At 45.8% G+C, this 21267-nt stretch overlaps 1 protein-coding gene and 1 pseudogene across 1 annotated transcript in view; both read right to left on the bottom strand.

The window, feature by feature from the left end:
- LOC137534478 (zinc finger protein 568-like) overlaps window positions 1–19007 on the bottom strand; it is a 91580-nt gene extending 72573 nt beyond the window's left edge. The window contains exon 1 of the mRNA XM_068255992.1: window positions 18949–19007. The gene's annotated coding sequence lies outside the window, so the exon portion shown is untranslated. The remainder of the gene's footprint in view (window positions 1–18948) is intronic.
- LOC137536811 (zinc finger protein 850-like) overlaps window positions 1–21267 on the bottom strand; it is an 88939-nt pseudogene that overhangs the window by 6225 nt on the left and 61447 nt on the right.

The following is a 21267-nucleotide window of genomic DNA, read 5'->3' as shown; positions in this document are numbered from 1 at the left end:
TATGCTGAAGCGATTGGAGTGCAACCTGGGAATTGTAACAAAGCGAGATTGCTGTCTGTGAGACGAGGCAGCCTTGCCATAAGGTGAGCGAGCTAACCATAAGGTGGAGCACCGGGTGGCGGAGGTGTCCCTACAATAATACTTTCCCTCACTGGGAACCCCATAGGGTGGTGGTGACCCTATTGGAAAGTGCATTACAGACTATACTATGATCTCTATGTCTTGTTGTTTTCTTGCATTTGCCTGATGGTGATTTCAACGGTGGAGATACCGGTACTTTGTGACCTTGTTTGATCTCTGAAAGTGGACGCAGGAGCTTTACAGGAAAACGTTTTAGTACTGTGACTTGTGAACATTGTGGTGGGAAGCGCACTTTACAAAAACTAAAAACTGGATACATATGTGCATGTAGCACAGTCAGAAGAGTGCTGCAGGCCCAGTCTGGATAGGGTTGTTGGTGATGATAGGGGAGCGCAATCGATTGATTAATATACCAGGAAAAGACTGCCATTTTTCTTTGTGTGACTTCTTGTGACTTCGATTCTATTCACGATTTTCTTCAAATCAAGCTTTAGCACTAAATTCAGTGTACAGTAACATTTACAAACATGCATTGTCCATGTCCAGCTGCCAAGTGATTGTCCTCTGCCCCCCCCCCCTCCCATGTCCACCCTCCGCCCCCCCTTTGCATGTCTAGCTGCCCGGTGATCGTCCTCTGCCTCCCCCCTCGCATCTTTAGCTGTCCCCAGTGATTGTACTCTCCACCCCCCCCCCCCGCATGTCTAGATGCCCAGTGATTGTTCTCTCTTACCCCCCCTCCACCATGTCTAGCTGACCAGTGATCATCCTCTGCTCCCCCATTTCCACCCTCTGCCTCCCCCCCCCCCTTGCATGTCCAGCTGCCTGGTAATCATCCTTTGCCCCCGCATGTCCGGCCTCTGCCCCACCCCCCGCATGTCCAACTGCCCGTTGATCGTCCTCTGCCACCCTCCACCCCCTCACATGTCCAGCTGCCTGATGATCGTCCTCTGCCCCTGGCCTATAGTACACAGGCGGATGCAAGCAGCCACCGGAAGAATTTGCACACTACACTATCTGAACAAATCCACCAACCAGGCGAGGGCGCTGCCCCAGAACTGCCAATCAGCGCTACTCTCATCTCTGCTCCGTCTTTTAATTGGACCCAATGCTCCCGCCTCCAAGACCAACGAGTCCAATTAGAAGATGGAGCAGAAAAGAGAGTAGCACTGAGTGGCAGTTCTGGGGTTGCGCCCCCCCCCCACTGACTGATGGATCGGTTCAGTTAGTGTGCGAACACTTCCACCGGCTCCTTGTATCCACCTGTGATGATCACTGGGCAGCTGGACATGCAAGGGGGGGCAGAGGGTGGACATGTGGGGGGGGGGGAGGGAGCAGAGGACGATCACTGGGCAGATGGACATGCAGTAAGGGGTAGAGGGTGGACATGCAGGGGGCAGCAGAGAACGAACACTGGGCAGATGGACATACTGGGGTGGGAGGAGTAGATGGACATGCGGGGGGGGGGGGGGGGGTGAGAAGATGTCGACCGCTGGGCAGCTGGACAGGCACGGAGGGGCAGAGGGTGGACATTCGGGGAAGGGAGGAGCAGAGGACGATCACTGGGCAGATAGACATACAGGGGTGCAGATGGTAAGTATATACCAGCGCGCATGTGTGAAAATTCTACTCGTATTCCCATGGAGGAGCTCAACACCCCTGCTGCCACTCTCCACCCACCTAGCTGGTCATACTCTGGACCTCATACTCTAAAAATTCACCTCCCTCACTGAACTGGATATCTCATCCTTCCCCCTCTCTGACCATCACCTCCTCACCTTCACCCTCTCCCTATCTAGCACCTGCTGCCCCCCCTCTCCTGCCTAGATGATGGCAAAGAGATCTGCATAGCCTCATCACCACCATACTAGCCAACCTCTTCCTCCCTACCCAGCCTAAGTTGCCCAAACCAAGCTTCTGCTTCAAACAGTATATCCCCTGTCATCTGCCTCAGATGATGTAACCTCCCATCTTTCACATGAACCACCGCCCCAGCCCCCAACACTGGCACTCTAAAGTAACTTGTGACCTCCATAAAGAGACATGCGTTACACATATGGTGGAAATCTCACCTCAACTCCAACTTCCTGGAATACAAGATCAAGCTGTAATTACTCCACACTGCCCTCTATGATGCAAAACAGAAATAATTTGCTGCCTTCAATGGTGCCTGAGCTTTCAACCCACGTCGTATCTTCCCCACCTGCAACTCCCTACTCAACAACCCACCCTCTCAGCCACTGATCTGACCAACCACATCACCAACAAAAATGTTGCAATCCGAAGAATAATCTCTCCACTTTAAGGTGTGGGAGCAGTCTGAGAGCAGTCCTCCCAGACTGCTCCCACACCTTACCTAATCCTCCCCCCCCCCCCCCCCCACACACACACACACATCGATCTCCATCACACCTATTACTGTTTCACTGTTGAGAAAGTCAACCAGCTACTGGTGACTTCCCCTTCCTGCCCCCTTGACCCTGTCCAAATGAACACCTTCCGTGACCTGGCTCCAGTCCTTACCTCCCCGCTTAACCTCCCCCCTAAGTCTTCAAACAATCCACTGTACCTACCCACTGTACTTACCCTTACAATCCATAGGGGTGGGGATGATACAAGGGACATGATAGCAGGGCTGTGGAGTCGGTCCAAAAATCCACCGACTCCGACTCCTCAGTTTAGGATTCCATCGACTCCGACTCCTCTAATTTGCATATTACAATTTTGTTGATTAACAGTATGTAACGTGAAATTCGTCTCTTAACTGCCAACGCTTAGGAATTTTACAAGATAACTGAAGTGAGAAGGATATGTAGACTACTATATTTATTCCCTTTAGACTAAAACTAGTCCTTGGTAAGAGTACTTGTAAAAGGTACAGACCGGAACAAAGAACATCTATCAGGCCCTAGGCAATGTAACTGTGGGTACATGTAAGAATGATGTGCAGGTACTCTGCAGGGGAATGAGGAGATTCTTTCTCTATTACACATTCTTCATGCACAATCTGAACAAGGTTTATGGGGGATAGACAACACCTCTGTGTTCAATGTGCACAACATTCTCAGTGGATTCCCTGCAGCTCTGTGGAGAGTGCATATGTAGAGTATAGTACTACTGTGTAACAAAGTAAACCTGAGACAGATGAAATTAAAGTTTTATACATACTTGGGGCTTCCTCCATCCGCCTTCAGGATAATCAGTCCCTCGTTGTCCTCCTCCACCACCTGGATCTTCTGCTATGAGTCCAGGTACTTGAGCCAGTCGGGCGTAGTGCGCATGCACACACTCCACCGCCAGGAGCGTACTACACCCGTGCAGCACTATTGCGCAGGTGCACAATGCTCCTGGCTGTGGAAGCGGCCCGTAGCCAGACTGTTCTGACTGGCTGAATTACCTGGACTCATAGCAGAAGATCCAGGTGGTGGAGGAGGACAGCGAGGGACTGATTAGCCTGAAGGGGGTTGGAAGAAGCCCCAGGTATGTAGAACACTTTTCTTTTCATCTGTCTCAGGTACCCTCTAATTTGTAGTCACCAAACTAAATTTTAACAACATATCAAATTATTTGATTTCATGAGCAAAGAGAGTGCGTACATTTGCATAAACCAGCATCAATGCAGAATTATTTCCATCTCATTGACCATCTCTCTTAGTGACACGGCTATACATCAGGCTTTATACTTACAGCATAGATGTTATTTCATATATATAAGAGATTCCTGTGTACACATCATATATACTGTACAGTCACAATCAGATGTGTATATCTAAATACGGGGACTGCTTTATTGAAGCAGCACAAGTAACACAACTATTTTTGATTGGTTTATTTCATTTTTGTGGACTAAGCACAGCTATTACTGTATGTATAAATTATTTATGATGACTATTATCTGAGAAATAGAACATTTTATCATATTTTCTATTTTAATTACAGTTGCAAATTCATTAGGAGTCGGAGTCGGTGCATTTTTTCCCGACTCCGACTCCAGGCACCCAAAATTACTCCGACTCCACGACTCCGACTCCACAGCCCTGCATGATAGGAAGTTGAGGTAAACAGTCTATAGGGGTGATGAGGGTATAGGGGCAGTATTAGGGGTATACACTCTCTGGGTTATCATGTTCCTTCTCTAAGGCCGCCCCCACTCTCTAATACTCCCTTCCAATGCCAATCAGGCTCACTCCCTTCAAACAAGCCCTTATCAAATCATACTAAATCACCCCATGCTGTAACTAGTCTTTGTACAGTAATATACAGTGACCATTAACAGCTCATTAAAGACTAGTAACACTAAGTCATCCCCTATTGTGACCAATCTGTGTACAGTGACGATTATCAGCTTATTACAGGTCGGTATCACTAACTCACCCCTACTGTGACTAATCTGTGTACAGTAATGTACAGTGACGATTATCAGCTTATTACAGGCCAATAACACTAAAGGCCCATACACACGTCGGATTTTAGCGAACGACCCGTCGTTTGAACGTTCCGTCGTTTGAACGTTCCGTCGTTCGGACGTTTCCGCGTCAAATCCGACGTGTGTACAGACTATCGTTCGGGTGATAAGACTGGTTACCAACGATCCGCCGGGCGGATCGCTGGTAACCAGTCTTATCACCTGAACGATAGTCTGTACACACGTCGGATTTGACGCGGAAATGTCCGAACGACGGAACGTTCAAACGACGGGTCGTTCGCTAAAATCCGACGTGTGTATGGGCCTTAAGTCATCCTTACTGTGATTAATCTGTGTGTGGTAATATACAGTGTCATGTGACTGCACAGTATAATTGCAAAATTCTAGATAAGTTTTCTTCCAGTGCGTAGTGTGATAACTCATTACATGCATGCTGGGCAGTCACATTACACACATCACACCCCTATTACTTCTCACATTCCCTCCCCTAGTTATTGGCTTCATGTGATCCATTTTGTAAATAGCAGGGACATATTTGTTGGTCAGATGATTTACTCTTTTGAATATCTAATATTTACCACTCGCCAGTGTTCATACCTGTAATGATGTCTTCCTCCGTAGATGCTCTCATCAGGACATCCTCCTCCTCAGACTGCTGATCACTCCTCATATACATCTCTTCTTCTTCCTCTTTAATTATCCTCATTATGATACCCTCCTCCATAGACTGCTGATCACTCATCACGTATGTCTCTTCCTCTTTTATTGTCCTCATTATGTTACCCTCCTCCATAGACTGCTGATCCCCTGTCACATATATCTCTTCTTCCTCTTTAATTGTCCCCATCATGTCACCCTCCTCCATAGACTGCTGATCACTCCTCATATACATCTCTTCTTGTTCCTCTTTAATTGTCCCCATCATGCCACCCTCCTCCACAGACCGCTGATCACTCCTCACGTATGCCTCTTCCTCTTCCTCTTTTATTGTCCTCATTATGTTACCCTCCTCCATAGACTGCTGATCACCTGTCACATATATCTCTTCTTCCTCTTTAATTGTCCCCATCATGCCACCCTCCTCCACAGACCGCTGATCACTCCTCACGTATGTCTCTTCCTCTTCCTTTTTTATTGTCCTCATCATGTCACCCTCCTCCATAGACTGCTGATCACCTGTCACATACATCTCTTCTTCTTCCTCTTTAATTGTCCTCATTATGATACCCTCCTCCATATACTGCTGAATGCTCCTCACATGTGTCTCCTCTTCTTCCTCTTTAACCTCGGCATTTATATGCATCAGTCCTTCACCCTAAAATGAGAGATAATTTACATTGTGAATACAGATTATTCAGTGGTGCTGTACAGTTTAAGAAACAAGCATGGGGCACATAATAATACAGACAATGGTATACACAAAATATACACACCGGCACATCATACAGAATTGGTAGACATAGCAATCACAGTGATAAATGTAATAGAAGGAACAAAATGCACAGCTAATTTCAAGACACAAAGGGTAAGAATGTCCTGCCCTTGTGTGCTTATAATCTAAGGTCTGGTACAGACCATGCAATGTCCCTTCAGATCGAAGGGTCAAACTGATATTTTCCGACAGGTGTGATCAGCTTCCTATTGATAAAGGAATCAATCTTTCAATCACTAAAGCACAAAATCGATCCTGTTGTTGATTTGGAGCTGAACGTTGGAAATTTAGCAGTCTGACCCATTGATCTGTCAATAAACTGCATGGTGTGTACCAGGCTTGAAGGAATAGGGGTAAACAAGGTGGGGCAATATACATTACTAGCCGACCCGCGGCGTAGCATACGCCGCATAAGAGGGTAGGAAGGGGGTATTGGGCACAGTTGCGGGGAGGGGGGTTGGACCCCCCCTCAAATGGGTCCCCCATGTGTGCTCTACCTCCAGCTTAAGCTCAGCAGGAACCCCCCCCCCCTCACCTGGGTCCCCCTTGTGCACTCCCCCTCCAGCTTAAGCTCAGCAGGAACCCCCCCCCCTCACCTGGGTCCCCCATGTGCGCTCCCCCTCCTGCTTAAGCACAGTAGCAGTCGCCACTATTAGTAAGAGGCAGCGGGAGGGGATGCCTCACCTCTTCTGTGTTCCATCGTGCGTTCCACTGTCGTCACTTCCTGCAATGCCGCACACTGTATTGGTGTAATTTGCCTTTTTAAAACAGAAGGAAATCTGCAATATTTCAGCTATAAGTGAACATTTATGGTCATCTCCAATGCACTGCTACTAAATATGCAAATTACCCCCTTTCCCCCTTGGTAAGCCAAGCAAGCATCCAGAGCCGCTGGTGTATAGCAAGCATATAGCTTTAAATTTTACACAGTCATATCAAACCCACATGTAGACTGCCTGTTTCAGACTTTTGGCCCTCATCAGTACATGGCAGGGATTGATACGGCTGTATGCGATAGGGCTTGAACCAGTACAACAGAGTAACCAAGCAGCTCAGGGTGACCCAAACCACTCGGAATGTATAGGGGGATAAAAGGGACCAAAATGACCTCCTACTAAAAAAAGCAAAGCTTGGTGTAATTTGCCTTCCTAAAACAGAAGGAAATATGCAATAATTCAGCTATAAGTGAACATTTGTGGCTACCCACAATGCACTGCTGCTAAATATGCAAATAATTCCTTTCCACCCTTAGTAAGCCAAGCAAGCATCCAGAACCACTGGTGTATAGCAAGCCTATAGTTTTAAATTTTACACAGCCATAGCAAACCCACATGTGACAGCCTGTTTCAGACTTTTGGTCCTCATCTGTACATAGCAAGGATTGATATGGCTGTATGAGATAGGGCTTGGACCAGTACGACAGAGTAACCAAGCAGCTCAGGGTGACCCAAACCACTCGGAATGTATAGGTGGATAAAAGGGACCAAAAAGACCTTCTACTAAAAAAAGCAAAGCTTGGTGTAATTTGTCTTCTTAAAACAGATGAAAATCTGCAATAATTCAGCTATAAGTGAACATTTGTGGTTACCCACAATGCACTGCTACTGAATATGCAAATTATCCCTCTTTGCCCATGGTTTGATATGACACTACTTCTTCTTCTTGCTTGGACCAGCCCCTTCTTCTTGCTTGGACCGGCCCTGGGGGCAGGGCGCTACTTCTTCTTCTTGCTTGAAGGTTGAGGCACTTACTCTATTATATATATAGATGTATACTTGGAGGCAGTGTATTTTAGGTTATATTTTGTAAGAAGCACAACTTTGCCAGAGGTTGAAGAGGAACAGCTTAAGTTAGAGCATATTCTTGTCCGAAAAAGTGAGTTTCGAGGGAGAGATTAAGGATTTCAAAGGTTGGAGAATGGTGGATGTGTTTGGGAAGGGGAATTCAGAGGAGTGGCGAAGGCTTGGGAGAAATCTTGTATTCAGGTAAAAAACCGACATACAAATGACCCGCCAATATGGTCTTGATGACGTCATCCTGGCGCACACAGTCAGACTTCCTGTCCAGAGATATTATCAGTCGTCTTCTTACTTGTAAGTAAGCTCGTCACACACTGTCCCTTGGCTAATTTGCAGAGTGCTTCAATCAAGATTCATCCATACAGGCTCTGTCTGCAGCTGCTGACATACAGTATTCTGATCTCATCGATGGGCTGGGACAGCATGGGCGAAATACAAGGAGGTGAGTCAGACAGACTCACTGCACAACAGTGTTCTCCCCAGAAATGTTTTCCAGCCGGGTGGCATGAAAAAGTAGCCAGGTGGGGTGCGAGCTGCGACGGGGGAATGCAGGGCTGATGCAACTCTGCTTACAGTATAAGGAGAATGAGGAGTCAAGCCAGGTGCTCCTCAAAATTAGCCAGGTGAAGCATCTGTCTTAAAGTTAATGGGAACTCATACTGAAATAAAAATGTCAGATACTCCCCTAAGGAGAGGGAGGCTCTGGGTCCCATAGAGCATTCCCTCTCCTCTCCCGGTCCCCGCTGTTGCGCTGGCTCCCCCGTAGCGGTATTTGACCATTTCGGTCAAATACCGCCGTTTCCCCGCCGAAGGGAGACTTCGGAAATGCTTCGGGAGCCCAAGTGCTCCCAAAGTCGGGCCGCTCTACACTGCGCGAGCGCCTTCTATGTCGCACTCACGCGTGCGCAGTATGGAGCCGCCTGTCTTCAGGAGGACTTGGCTCCCGAAGACTGCCGAAGTCCCCTCGGCGGGGGATGTGAACGGGGGAGCCAGCACAGCACCGGGAGAGGAGAGGGAAGTCTCATTAGGACCCTCTCCATAGGTGAGTATCTGACTTTTTTATTTAAATATGGGGTCACATTAGCTTTAAAGAGCCTGGGAAAAACACTGCAAATGGGTGTTACAGCTGCAATTCATACTGGGGAGACTGGTTTGGGCAGCATGATAGTGTATGGGCATCATGGTGGCGTAGTGGTTAGCGCTCTTTCCTTGCAGCGCTGGGTCCCCCGTTTGAATTCCAGCCAGGGCACTATCTGCAAGGAGTTTGTATGTTCTCTCAGTGTCTGTGTGGGTTTTCTCTGGCACTCTGGCTACCTCCCACATCCCCAAAACACACAGATAAGTTAATTGGCTCCCCCATAAATTGGCCCTAGACTACAAAACATACACTACACGATACATAGATAGACATATGACTATGGCAGGAATTAGATTGTGAGCCCCTCTAATGCTGGGCATACACGGGAGTTGTGCAGCCTTATCAATCGAGCCTGATGGCTCGATTGATAATATCCGACAGGTCCGATGACCTGCCGGATAGATTTTCTGTTCGATCCCTGCCGGCGGACAATAGCGGGGAATCGAGCGGCTGATAAAGAGCACCGGCGGGGACGAGCGGGGATCGATCCGCATGCGGGGATCGATCCGCATGCGCGGATCGGCCGCCGGATCGACCCGTGTATGCCCAGCATAAGGGACAGTTAGTGACAAGACAATATACTCTGTACAGCGCTGCAGAAGATGTTTGTGCTATATAAATACCAAATAATAATAATACTGGGGTTGAGACAGAAAGGAGTCAGCAGCAGCCTCCATCCCCTGCAAGTCAGCTAATCTAAATTGCAGGTCAATGCAGTCATGTTTGTTTTATCAGGTCCCCTAGCTTGACAGCTCCCTACCCTCTCACAAGCTGTCTGCAGACTCTGCACTATCAGATAAAAAGTGCTCCTGTTGGTTAGAGGACAATAGCAGAGATCTCATACCAGTGGAAGGGAATCATTTACTTTATCTGCAGAGATCACAACTTCTCCCCACCGCATCAGAAGAGCTTGTTGTCCTAATCTCTATTGTGAGTCGAATCATCCGGATCATCAAAATGAACGATTCGGATCACAAAGGGGGTGGAGCCAGGAGCGGCATGCCCCCCCTCTCAGCAGGCAGCGGGGTCCTGGAAGCAGAGCATAGATGGATCGCTCAGTTGGAGGGTAGAGATGGGAAGTCCGGATCTTTTCAATGATTCGGATGATTCAAATCGGATCTTTGATCCGAATCTCGAATCATTTTACTAGGGAAGCATTCGGGGGTGAAATGACTAGCAGGATAGGACTTTCCCTGCAGTGGACAGACAGAGAAGGGGGGGTGGTGGACAGAGAAGGGCAGGGAGTGAACAGAGAAGGGAGGAGGTGAACGAAGAGGGGTGATCAGAGAGCAGAAATGTTTTTTTTGCACACATTACCCACATATTGCAATTATATGCTTTAAATATATTTCACCTATATGTGCATCTGTATACTCTGAATGCAAACGTCTCACAGTGAAAGAAAGCATCCCCCTTTTCTCACCTGAACACTCATAATAAATTTAGGGAGAAGTTAAGTGCAGCTGATTAGAGCAGAGTGCAGGAGGATCATATTGCACTGCAATCACAGTGCCTCAGTAACTTTGCAGACAGCGTGCTGGGCTAGAATGACAGGGCAGGCAGGCACTGTGATTGCAGTGCAATATGATCCTCAGCTGCACTTAACTTCTCCCTAAATGTATGAGTGTTGGAGGTGAGAAAAGGGGAATGCTTTCCTTCACTGTGAGACGTTTGCATTCAAAGTATACAGATGCACATATAGGTGAAATATATTTAAAGCATATGATTGCAACATGTGGGTAATGTGTGAAAAAAAAGAAAAAAAAACATTTCTGCTCTCTGCTCACCCCTCTTCGTCCACCTCCTCCCTTCTCTGTTCACTTCCTGCCCTTCTCTGTCCACTATCTACCCTTCTCTGTCCACTGCAGGGAAAGTCCTGTCCTGCTAGTCTTTTCACCCCCGAATGCTTCCCTAGTAAAATGATTTGAGATTCGGATCAAAGATCCGGATCTTTTCAATGATCCGATTCGAACCATCCGAATCATTGAAAAGATCCTTCCCATCTCTGTTGTTGAAGTCAAGCAGCCGGGAAACAGAGGGGTGGGGCAGCAGAACTCCATGCCCTCACTGCCCTGCACTGCCTGATGACATGTGAGTCAGCCTCGGAGCTGCCTGGAGAGGATGGGACTGGCTGCTGACATTCAAGCAGCCAGCCCAGCAGCAGCCAGCCCAGGGCAGAGGAAACATAATGTCCGGATTTGCTGGGGAGTGAGAGTCTGCCTGCAGCCCCAGGCTCTCTCCCCAGCCTCAAGTCAAACAGCATTAGCCTGCCAGCATGTGTATGCGGACGGCTGCTGTTACGTCTGATCGTGCTGCCCAAGTCCCGCCCCTTACAACCCGCCCAGCCAATCACAGCTCCACCTGGAAAGTGAGGTCACGCAGGCAGAGGAGCAGTCTTGCACTGTACAGCGATGGCTTTTGCTATCGTGCCCCAGCTGCACGCTGATTGATAGCAGGCTATGGAGCGCACCTGCCTGCAGTTTACAGCAGTGACATTTGCTAGCTACGTTGGTGCATGCCAGCAGGCGGGCAGGGTTTCAAAAAACCCGGGCGGCCCGCCCACCTAATTAAGACTGGGGAGAACACTGCACAACATGGCAGGTGGCCAATTGGAGGATGGCAGCTAGCTTTGTGAATGTTGTCTCCTCTTCCTGTAATCAGACCACCACAAGGGAAAGTAAGTTGAGCCCCTAAAGAAGCTTTTATAGTGAAACCAGTCTGGCAGGGCAGACTGAAGGTTGGACGGTGTCCTGCTAATTGACACACTGTACACTCGCTTGGGTCTCTGTCAAAAGGGCCCATATGTGAGTTGAATTTTAATGTTTACTTAAGAGCTTTGTTTTTAATAAATTGAGAATTTAATACTGCTCTTTTTATGTGTTTTATGCTGCTACCATTGAAATAATCGTGTTTGGAAGTCGATAAGCTACTGCTACATTTATAAGTGGAAGTGGACACAAATACTTTTTATTGGATTGAGGATCGAACAGGAGAAGAACCCGCTGCTGACCCATTTGTGCTGATTGAGACCTTTGTAATACGGGTCCACCTAATTTGGTAAGTGTGTCTATCATTACTCTGGTGTGGTGGCGGAACTTTTAAGGCCTGCACTGAAGTTTTATTGATTGAATACAAAAGTGCAAGTAGATTTGCATATTGGCAAGTAGATTTAAACAGATTTGGAAGCCAGAAGCTACACTCATTATTTAATCCAAGAGGTTCATTTACTCCTTGCCTAATTCAAGCATCCAGTTTGCTCTGAGCACATTACATGCAGTTCTACAATCACCATGAAACAGTTTTCAGCCTTCCCAGTAAGCAGTTAGTGCAATTCATTTTTTTTTCAAACAAGGTAATTACTAAGCTTGGGTCAAAAGCTCCTTTCTTTATGTATTCAGAGAGAAGCTAGAGCAGTTAGACATGGTTTAAAATGGCTAACCAGGTGATAAGTATACCATGTCTATGGTAACCAGAACACCATCAATCCATGAGCTGAATCCGCCCATCTGTCTATTCTTGCCACCCTTCCACAGATATCTGCATGTAAAAGTGTGACAAGGTGGTGGTGGTGGGTGGGGGGCAGGGTTGGCTCGAAGGAGGCACCGAGGGACTCAGGGGTGGGGGGGGGGGGGCAGAGGGGGCACAGAGGACAGAAATAGCAGAGTGTTCCAACATGAGAATGGATTTAGGTTAAAAACAAGTATACAGTCCCTATTCCATTGGTTAACTGGGGACTACCTGTACTTTAATGTGAGTAGGACAGAAGAAGATCCTGTGCAGAGAGGAGATTGCGGTTGGGTTGGTATCTGGAAACTAGTGAGGAGATGTACAGGGAAAGGAGGGGGGAGTGGGATTGTGGAGAGCTTTGTAAGTTAGAGTTAAGAATTTGAAGTGAATGCTCTGGATAATTGGCAGCCAATGAGGAGCTTGACAGAGAGGAGCAGCAGATGAAGAGCAAGAAGAAAGATGAATGAATTGAGCAGCTGATTTAAAATTTCAAAGCGCAAATAGCGATTACATAAAATACACACAGATTGCACATATCCTATGCTTCCTTTTAGGCGCTCCAAGCTTTGCACCTTGGCTACCCAGACACTGCTTTATTTGATCTGAGGAAGCGGACTGTGCTCCGCGAAACGCGGTATCGTTTTAGTGTCTGATTATTAAAATTTCTTTCCTATATTGGCGTTGCCCCCTTTACTTAGAGGTAAGCAATTTTATATTTATTACATCCATAGTTATTTTTTGGGGTGCCTTCTACCTCCCAGTGATATTGTTTACAGCCCCCCAGCCATTAAAGAGACTATGTAACAAATTTTTCAGCCTTAGTTCTTCTATCCTATAAGTTCCTATGCCTGTTCTAATCTGCTCTGGCTTACTGCAGTCTTTCCTAACTGCACTGTCTCTGTAATAAATCAATGTATCTTTCCTCTGTCCTGTTTGTCGGGCTAAAGCTTGATTGTGTGGAATGTGCAGGGCTGCTTGTGATTGGTAGAAGCGATACACACCCTCTGCAGGCCCCCTGCATACTCTGAATGACTCACACTCTATGCTTAGCTGAGCCTATTAGAAGCTGGTTAGTTTGTTTGTAAACACTGCCTAAAACTGTTAATTACAAGCCAGGATTGCAGCAGAGAGTGGCAGAAACAGCACAGAGGGGCACAGGAGAAAATAATGAATAGAATGGTATGCTTTTTATTGTAAGAATATTAGAGTACAGATTCTCTTTAAAGGTTTCTGCCAATTGTTTGTTTTGTGTACCCAAACAATCGTTTTTTCTGGAGTGCGACCCATAAATTTGCAGACAAAGAGCCAGAGTGGGGACAGGATTTCCTTACTTGTTTTTATACTGTGGTTGCTGGTCTTGCAACCCACCTTTGTAAGTACCTCATCACTTTGTATTTATTCAGAACTTGACATTAATATACTACACCACAAGGGGCTCCTGGTCTCTCTCTGTTTTTCCTGTATCCGTAGGAAGTCTTGGGACTCCTCTGGACTAAGCACCCCCTCACATCTCTCTGCAACAGATTGGTTTGGGGAACCAGTTCATATTATGGGTGACGGTATTATACACCGGACCCTCAGGAAGAGTACATGTAAACGGCCTCCTCTCTGATTCTTTCTCTATTGCTAATGGGACCCGACAGGGCTGTCCATTATCACCTTTACTATAACACCTAGTAACAAAACACTTTGAGAAATTGCCCTACTATACAGTCCTCTTATAACTGGCATACGGACGTTGTCTACGCTGCACAAACTGTCGTTACATGCGTACGATTTACTGATGTATGCAACCAAACCAGTGAAAGCCATCCCTTTGATCCTGGAAGAATGTACTGTGTTTGGGGAAGTTAGTAATTTCAAGCTGAATATGAATAAAACAGAGGCTCTAAATGTCTCCCTACCAGCAAAGGAACATCAAGCTCTTGTACTTGACTTTCCGTTCAGATGGCAGTCTACTTCAACCACATATTTAGGCATGCAGGTACTTTGTGATCTGCAGAAATGTTTTCTCTCAATTATATTCCTTTGATAGATGATATCAAACAAGATTTTACATGCCTGGGCTAAATTGCCCTTGTAATGGTTTGGAAAGGTGAACGTACTTAAAATGGACATCCTTCTGAGGGCTCTTTATATTTTCCAAACCATGCCTATCAATGTCCATCCCTCCTTTTTCCATACCGAGATCACTGGTAATTAAATTTCTTTGGATGAATGGACATGCTAGGTTAAAGAGGAACTGTAAGCTCAAAATAATTTATTGCCAGCAGGTAGCCTATACCCAATTTATAGATGAAAACCCAGTATTTTCTGCTAGAAATCCAGCATTTTGCTGGAATCACACCTTTAAGTATGAAGCCACGCCCCCTCATGAGGCTGCTCCGCGGCTGTATATTCATTAAGCTTGTGCGCACTGCCTTCTGGGTAGTGACATCATGGGTTGCTAAGGGGGAAAAAAAACAGCAGTCCTCACTGTCATCAAGGTGGGACATGTGCACGAGGCAGAAGAAGTTTATCTTGCAGCCTCCGATGGGATGATTGATCATCCCTCTCTGCCCTCCTCTCTGCCCTGTGAAGCTGCCGCTGCCACTATCAGGTCAGCGACATGTGTTTAACTCTCCTCATCCCAGCTGGAATCCCTCTTGTCAGCTCTTCCTACAGCCTCCGATGATCTTCTAACTCTGCCTGCATGTCGGGTGAATGCACATGACATGCAGGCAGAGTTAGAAGATCATCGGAGGCTGTAGGAAGAGCTGACAAGAGGGATTCCAGCTGGGATGAGGAGAGTTAAACACATGTCGCTGACCTGATAGTGGCAGCGGCAGCTTCACAGGGCAGAGAGGAGGGCAGAGAGGGATGATCAATCATCCCATCGGAGGCTGCAAGATAAACTTCTTCTGCCTCGTGCACATGTCCCACCTTGATAACAGTGAGGACTGCTGTTTTTTTTCCCCCTTAGCAACCCATGAGGTCACTACCCAGAAGGCAGTGCGCACAAGCTTAATGAATATACAGCCGCGGAGCAGCCTCATGAGGGGGCGTGGCTTCCTACTTAAAGGTGTGATTCCAGCAAAATGCTGGATTTCTAGCAGAAAATACTGGGTTTTCATCTATAAATTGGGTATAGGCTACCTGCTGGCAATAAATTATTTTGAGCTTACAGTTCCTCTTTAAGCTATGCTACTATGACACAAGCTAAACAAGATGGAAGCCGGAGTGGTCAAGTGGTTTCATCATGACAATGACCCAAAACACACAGCAAAAGTGGTGAAGAAATGGTTAGCAGACAAAAACATTAACGTTTTGGAGTCCTGACTTGAATCCAATTGAGAATCTGTAGATGGAGCTAAAGATCAGGGTGATGGCAAAAAGACCCTCCAACCTGAAAGAGTTGGAACTCATTGCTAAAGTTGAATGGGCAAAAATACCCGTGGAGACATGCAAAAAGCTGGTCTGTAATTTTAGGAAGCATTTGTTTGCTGTAATAGCCAATAAAGGCTTTTCTATCTATTATTGAGGAGGGTATAAATAATTTGGGACTGGACACTTTTCAAACATAAATAAAGGCTGAAAAATATTTTTTTTCCACAATAATGCCTCTTGTACATCGTCTTATTATCTTTTGGGAAATACCAATGTCATTTCCCATAAAAAAAATTACTTGCTGGTTGAATAAAAGTAACTTTGAGTCAAGATTTGCCAGGGGTATAATTATTATGGGCAGCACTGTAGCAATGCAAAGGCTTTTTTCATCCCTTATGTGAATAAAATATGACATTTACAGAGAACCATTTTCACTGTATGCATTACTATGGAGGACTCAGCCAATCCAGCATACAGAAACAATCTTCACTGGCTGTAATAGTGTGACTGGAATGTCTTCAGAATGATATAAAGCAGAAATATAGCTTAAAATCGTGTTTAAATAATTCACCAGCTGAAGCTCTGTGTGCTCCTGTGTGTCTCTCACTCCCTCTCTGCCTCATGCAGTGTAAACAGAGTTTACAGCCAGAAAAAGTTCATTCTGGATAGGGGAGGGGTGGGGGGACTAAAACAGGAATAAAGTAAGCCTCCTTTTCAGATCCTTCTTTGTAGCTAAAAATCCCTCAGCTGTTCTCATGTTATCTGTGAAAAAGCAGTGTGTGTGTGGGCAGGGCAGAAACAAGCACACAGTAAACCATTCCTCTGTGAACAGTGACAGAGAAGTGAAATCTGTCTACATGGTATAGATCTAGCTTCTAGCATCGACGCCGACACAAACCGTTACAAACAGCTGGTAAACAAGGCATTTTTTTCACACAGGCTGTGATGAGAGATTTCTGAAAAGCTTTCTAGTGTTGCTGGCTAGCATGTGGAGTTTACAGAATTACAGTTTCTTTAATAGTTGTTCTTTAAGGAGTTAGTATTTCAATTTGATTGCCTCTCCATGTACATAATACTTCCTTTTGAAGTTAGTTGTGGATAACATTCCTGCATATAGCATTGTTATAGCAAATCTCTACTCCGACACTCAAAATTTTGTATAATTTCTTGGTCGCGTAATTCTGTGCAGATCTAGACATCACAATTTTGGTTTTGTACATTTCTTTGGTTGTATGATCCTGTACAGAAATGTAAAGTCGTCATTACTATATATTAGCTGTCCACAATTTCTTGTTTTGCTGTCATGGTCCCTTCTCTGTACTGTATATGGTGTTGTGATATATGAGCCATTTTTGTTCTGTTTACGTTAATGCATACGTTAATGCATACCCTTTAGTAAAAATATTTATTGAGAGGATAAGAGGAGAGAAGAGGTAGAGACTGAGGCTAATGGGAGCAGTGACGTGTAGCACACTATGACAGGCAGCTATAACCTAATTTAAATCCTTCCCTTTTACTACTCTGCATGGAAGTGGGGGAAGGGAGCAATACTGCAGTGTGAACATAGCTATACTGTACTGGGAAATAAATATTACTGGGTGGGAGAACCCCTATATACTGGAGCAAAATGACAATGCATGGGGGACATGGCTTTACTGGGAAGGAAGTGGTATTACTGAGGTGGAGGGACATTACATACCGGAGAATAATAATGGCAATACTGGGGGCACAGGGAGGACATGGCTATACTAGGAAGGAAGTGGTATTACATACTGGAGGATAATAATGGCAATACTGAGGACATGGCGATACTGGGAAGGAAGTGGTGTTACTGAGGTGGGGGGACATTACATACTGGAGGCTAATAATGGCAATACTGGGGACAAGGGGGGACATGGCTATACTGGGAAGGAAGTGGTATTACTGAGGTGGGGGGACATTACATACTGGAGGCTAATAATGGCAATACTGGGGACAAGGGGGGACATGGCTATACTGGGAAGGAAGTGGTATTACTGAGGTGGGGGGACATTACATACTGGAGGCTAATAATGGCAATACTGGGGACAAGGGGGGACATGGCTATACTGGGAAGGAAGTGGTATTACTGAAGTGTGGGAACATTACATGCTGGGGGCTAATAATGACAATACTGGGAGCACAGGGAGGACATGGCTGTACTGGGAAAGAAATGGCATTACTGGATGGGGGGACATTACATACTGGGAGCTAATAATGGCAATACTGGGGACATGGGAGGACATGGCTATACTGGGAAGGAAGTGGTATTACTGAGGTGGGGGGGCATTACATACCGGAGGCTAATAATGGCAATACTGGGAGCACAGGGAGGACATGGCTGTACTGGGAAGGAAGTGGTATTACTGAGGTGGGGGGACATTACATACTGGGAGCTAATAATGGCAATACTGGGGGCACAGAGAGGACATGGCTTTACTAGGGAAGAAGTGGCATTACTGAGGTGGTGGTGGGGGGGGGGGGGGGGGAGACATTAAATACTGGGATCTAATAATGGCAATACTGGGGACACAGGAGGATATGGCTATACTGGGAAGGAAGTGGCATTACTGAGGTGGGGGGGACATTAAATATTGGGAGCTAATAATGGCAACACTGGGGACACGGGAGGATATGGCTATACTGGGAAGTGGTATTACTGAGGTGGGGGGACATTACATACTGGGGGCTAATAATGGCAACACTGGGAGATCAGGGAGGACATAGCTATACTGGGAAAGAAATGGCATTACTGGGTGGGGAGATATTACATAATGGAGGATAATGGCATTGCTGGAGGGGAGGGGGGACACAGGGTAACATGGCTATAATGGTAAAGTACTGGCATACGGGGGGGGGGGGGGGGCACTAAGCTCTGCCCCAGCCACACATTTAGCCATGCCCCAATTCCTGGTGTACCTTCCCTGGTGGTGTTTAGTGGCAATCCCTCCCTAATATAGCTTCCCTGGTGGTGTTAGTGCCCCCTAATACGGCTTCCCTGGTAGCATTAGTGCCCTACCCACCCAGAAGTGAGTGGTGAACGGTACATAAATGTCTTTTGTATGGCATTTACTTCAAGGGGATGATCAGGATAGTGACAGATGCACTATGAGCTCCTCTTTAACAAAGTATGTTCTGCTCGACCTCTGCTCTGCTCAGTAAATAACTAGATTCACACAATTACCTTCTCCAACAACGATTCCTCTTCACGTCCTAAAAATAATTATCCTTCTGTGTTACATCATTTCCGGTCTTTGGCTTTATTTCTTCCTCTCTGTGCGTTTCATCAGGAGGAAGTGAGATCGCCATCTTGTGGTAAATAGGCTAATTGCCTATTCTCTAACTGACTATTGCAAGGACTAGGAAAGAAAGCTATCCCACACCAATCCCATAGCTCCCAACTGTCCCTCTTTTGGAGGGACAGTCCCTCTTTCCTCCTCATTTGTCCCTCTTTCAGGACTTTGTCCCCTTTTCTATGTAAATATATATATCTACAAAAAAATGTGTTTGATTGACTCTAAACTTTATTCCCATCCTTTAAATTGATACATTACTCATTTTAAAATGTTAATATAAAGGAAAATTAACCAGAATTGAAATGACTAGTGTGGTTTGAGTTATAAAACAACATATTTTTCTTATGAAATCTTTATGGTATGCGTGACAAGGGATGTGACGGGGCATGATCAGGGGTGTGGCATGGGTGTGGCTTAAGTGTCCCTCTTTCTCATCTTAAAAAGTTGGGAGGTATGCAATCCAGAGACGGTAAATATTATTTAAAACGTATTTTACATCCTTTATTGATTCACCGAACAATGATAAAAACAAAATAATACATTGAGTAGGGGAGGAGCCAGTAGCAGTAATATAATAATGAATTCAATCTGACAATTCATGTAAAGGAAATAATGCATAATTCAAATCAATCTGGCTTATTCATAATCAATGTATTAGTCAATGACAGTGGTGTAGCAATAGGGAATGCAGAGCTTGAGACCACACAAGGGCCCCTGGACCAGAGGAGCCCATTAGCTGCCTTCTTTCATCCATCTTAGAAGCTTTTCATTGGTGCTATAATGGTAATAAACACCATACTATATGCATGCCTCTTAACATTTTGAGATAAGAAAGTAGGATGCTTTAGGACACACCCCTACCACACCTCTAATCACTCCCCTTGCCATGCATGTCATTAATAATTCAGAAGGAAAAGATGTTGTTTTATCATTCAAACCACACTGGTCTTTTCTATCATTAGTAAGTTTCCCTCGTTTCTCCCTCATGACGACAGCAGGCGATCTCACTACAGGGTTACAGCACCACCAGGAGGACGGAGGGAGAATTGCTGCGCTGGATCCCAATAAGGTAAGTAAATGTGGGGGCTGCTACAGATCTCTCTGCAGTATGATTATTTTTTTCCAGGTTTTATAGTGTAAGGGCTTGTTCACATCTAGAGCATTTTCGCCCTTTTTTACAAGCCGGCAATTTTCAAAATCGCCCTAAAACCGCTTGTGCAATGATTCCCTACGAGAGTGTTCACATCTGAGTGGTTAGTTTCCAATCCACTCAGCAAAGCAATGCCTGTACCATTTTGAGCATTTTTACTCAATGGAAGGTATAGGGAAATTCCAAAGCTCTTGAAAAAGCACTTTTCATAGCGGTTTCCCCAGCGCTTTCATGAATAAAGACATTGGGCTTGATTCACAAAGCCGTGCTAACTGTTTAGACACTGCAAAACCATGAGTCATGCCGGAGACGCTGAGCAGTAATCGAGTCTGGAGCCAAGTGATGGAACGGTAGGTGAGCCTGAAAGTGGGGACATCCACAATGAACAGAAATCCATCTGAGGGCTACACTTCGTAATCAATGTATTAGTCAATGACAGTGGTGTAGCAATATGGAATGCAGAGCTTGAGACCACACCAGGGCTCCTGGACCAGAGGAGCCCATTAGGTGCCCTCTTTCATCCATCTTAGAAGCTTTTCATTGGTGCTATACTGGTAATAAACACCATACTATATGCATGCCTCTTAACATTTTGAGATAAGAAAGTGGGATGCTTTAGGACACACCCCTACCACACCTCTAACCAATCCCCTTGCCATGCATGTCATTAAGAATTCAGAAGGAAAAGATGTTGTTTTATCATTCAAACCACACTGATCTTTTCTATCATTAGTAGGTTTCCCTCGTTTCTCCCTCATGACGACAGCAGGCAATCTCACTACAGGGTTACAGCACCACCAGGAGGACGGAGGGAGAATTGCTGCGCTGGATCCCAATAAGGTAAGTAAATGTGGGGGCTGCTACAGATCTCTCTGCAGTATGATTTTTTTTTCCAGGTTTTAGAGTCTAAGGGCTTGTTGAAACCTAGGGCATTTTCGCCCTTTCTAAAACCGCTTGTGCAATGATTCCCTACGAGAGTGTTCACATCTGAGTGGTTAGTTTCCAATCCACTCAGCAAAGCAATGCCTGTACCATTTTCTGAGCATTTTTACTCAAT

This window comes from Hyperolius riggenbachi, chromosome 10, assembly GCF_040937935.1.
Source record: "Hyperolius riggenbachi isolate aHypRig1 chromosome 10, aHypRig1.pri, whole genome shotgun sequence".
NCBI classification, from domain to species: Eukaryota; Metazoa; Chordata; class Amphibia; order Anura; family Hyperoliidae; genus Hyperolius; species Hyperolius riggenbachi.
Note: the sequence above shows the minus strand (reverse complement) of the source record. Positions and strands in the feature narration are given on the sequence as shown.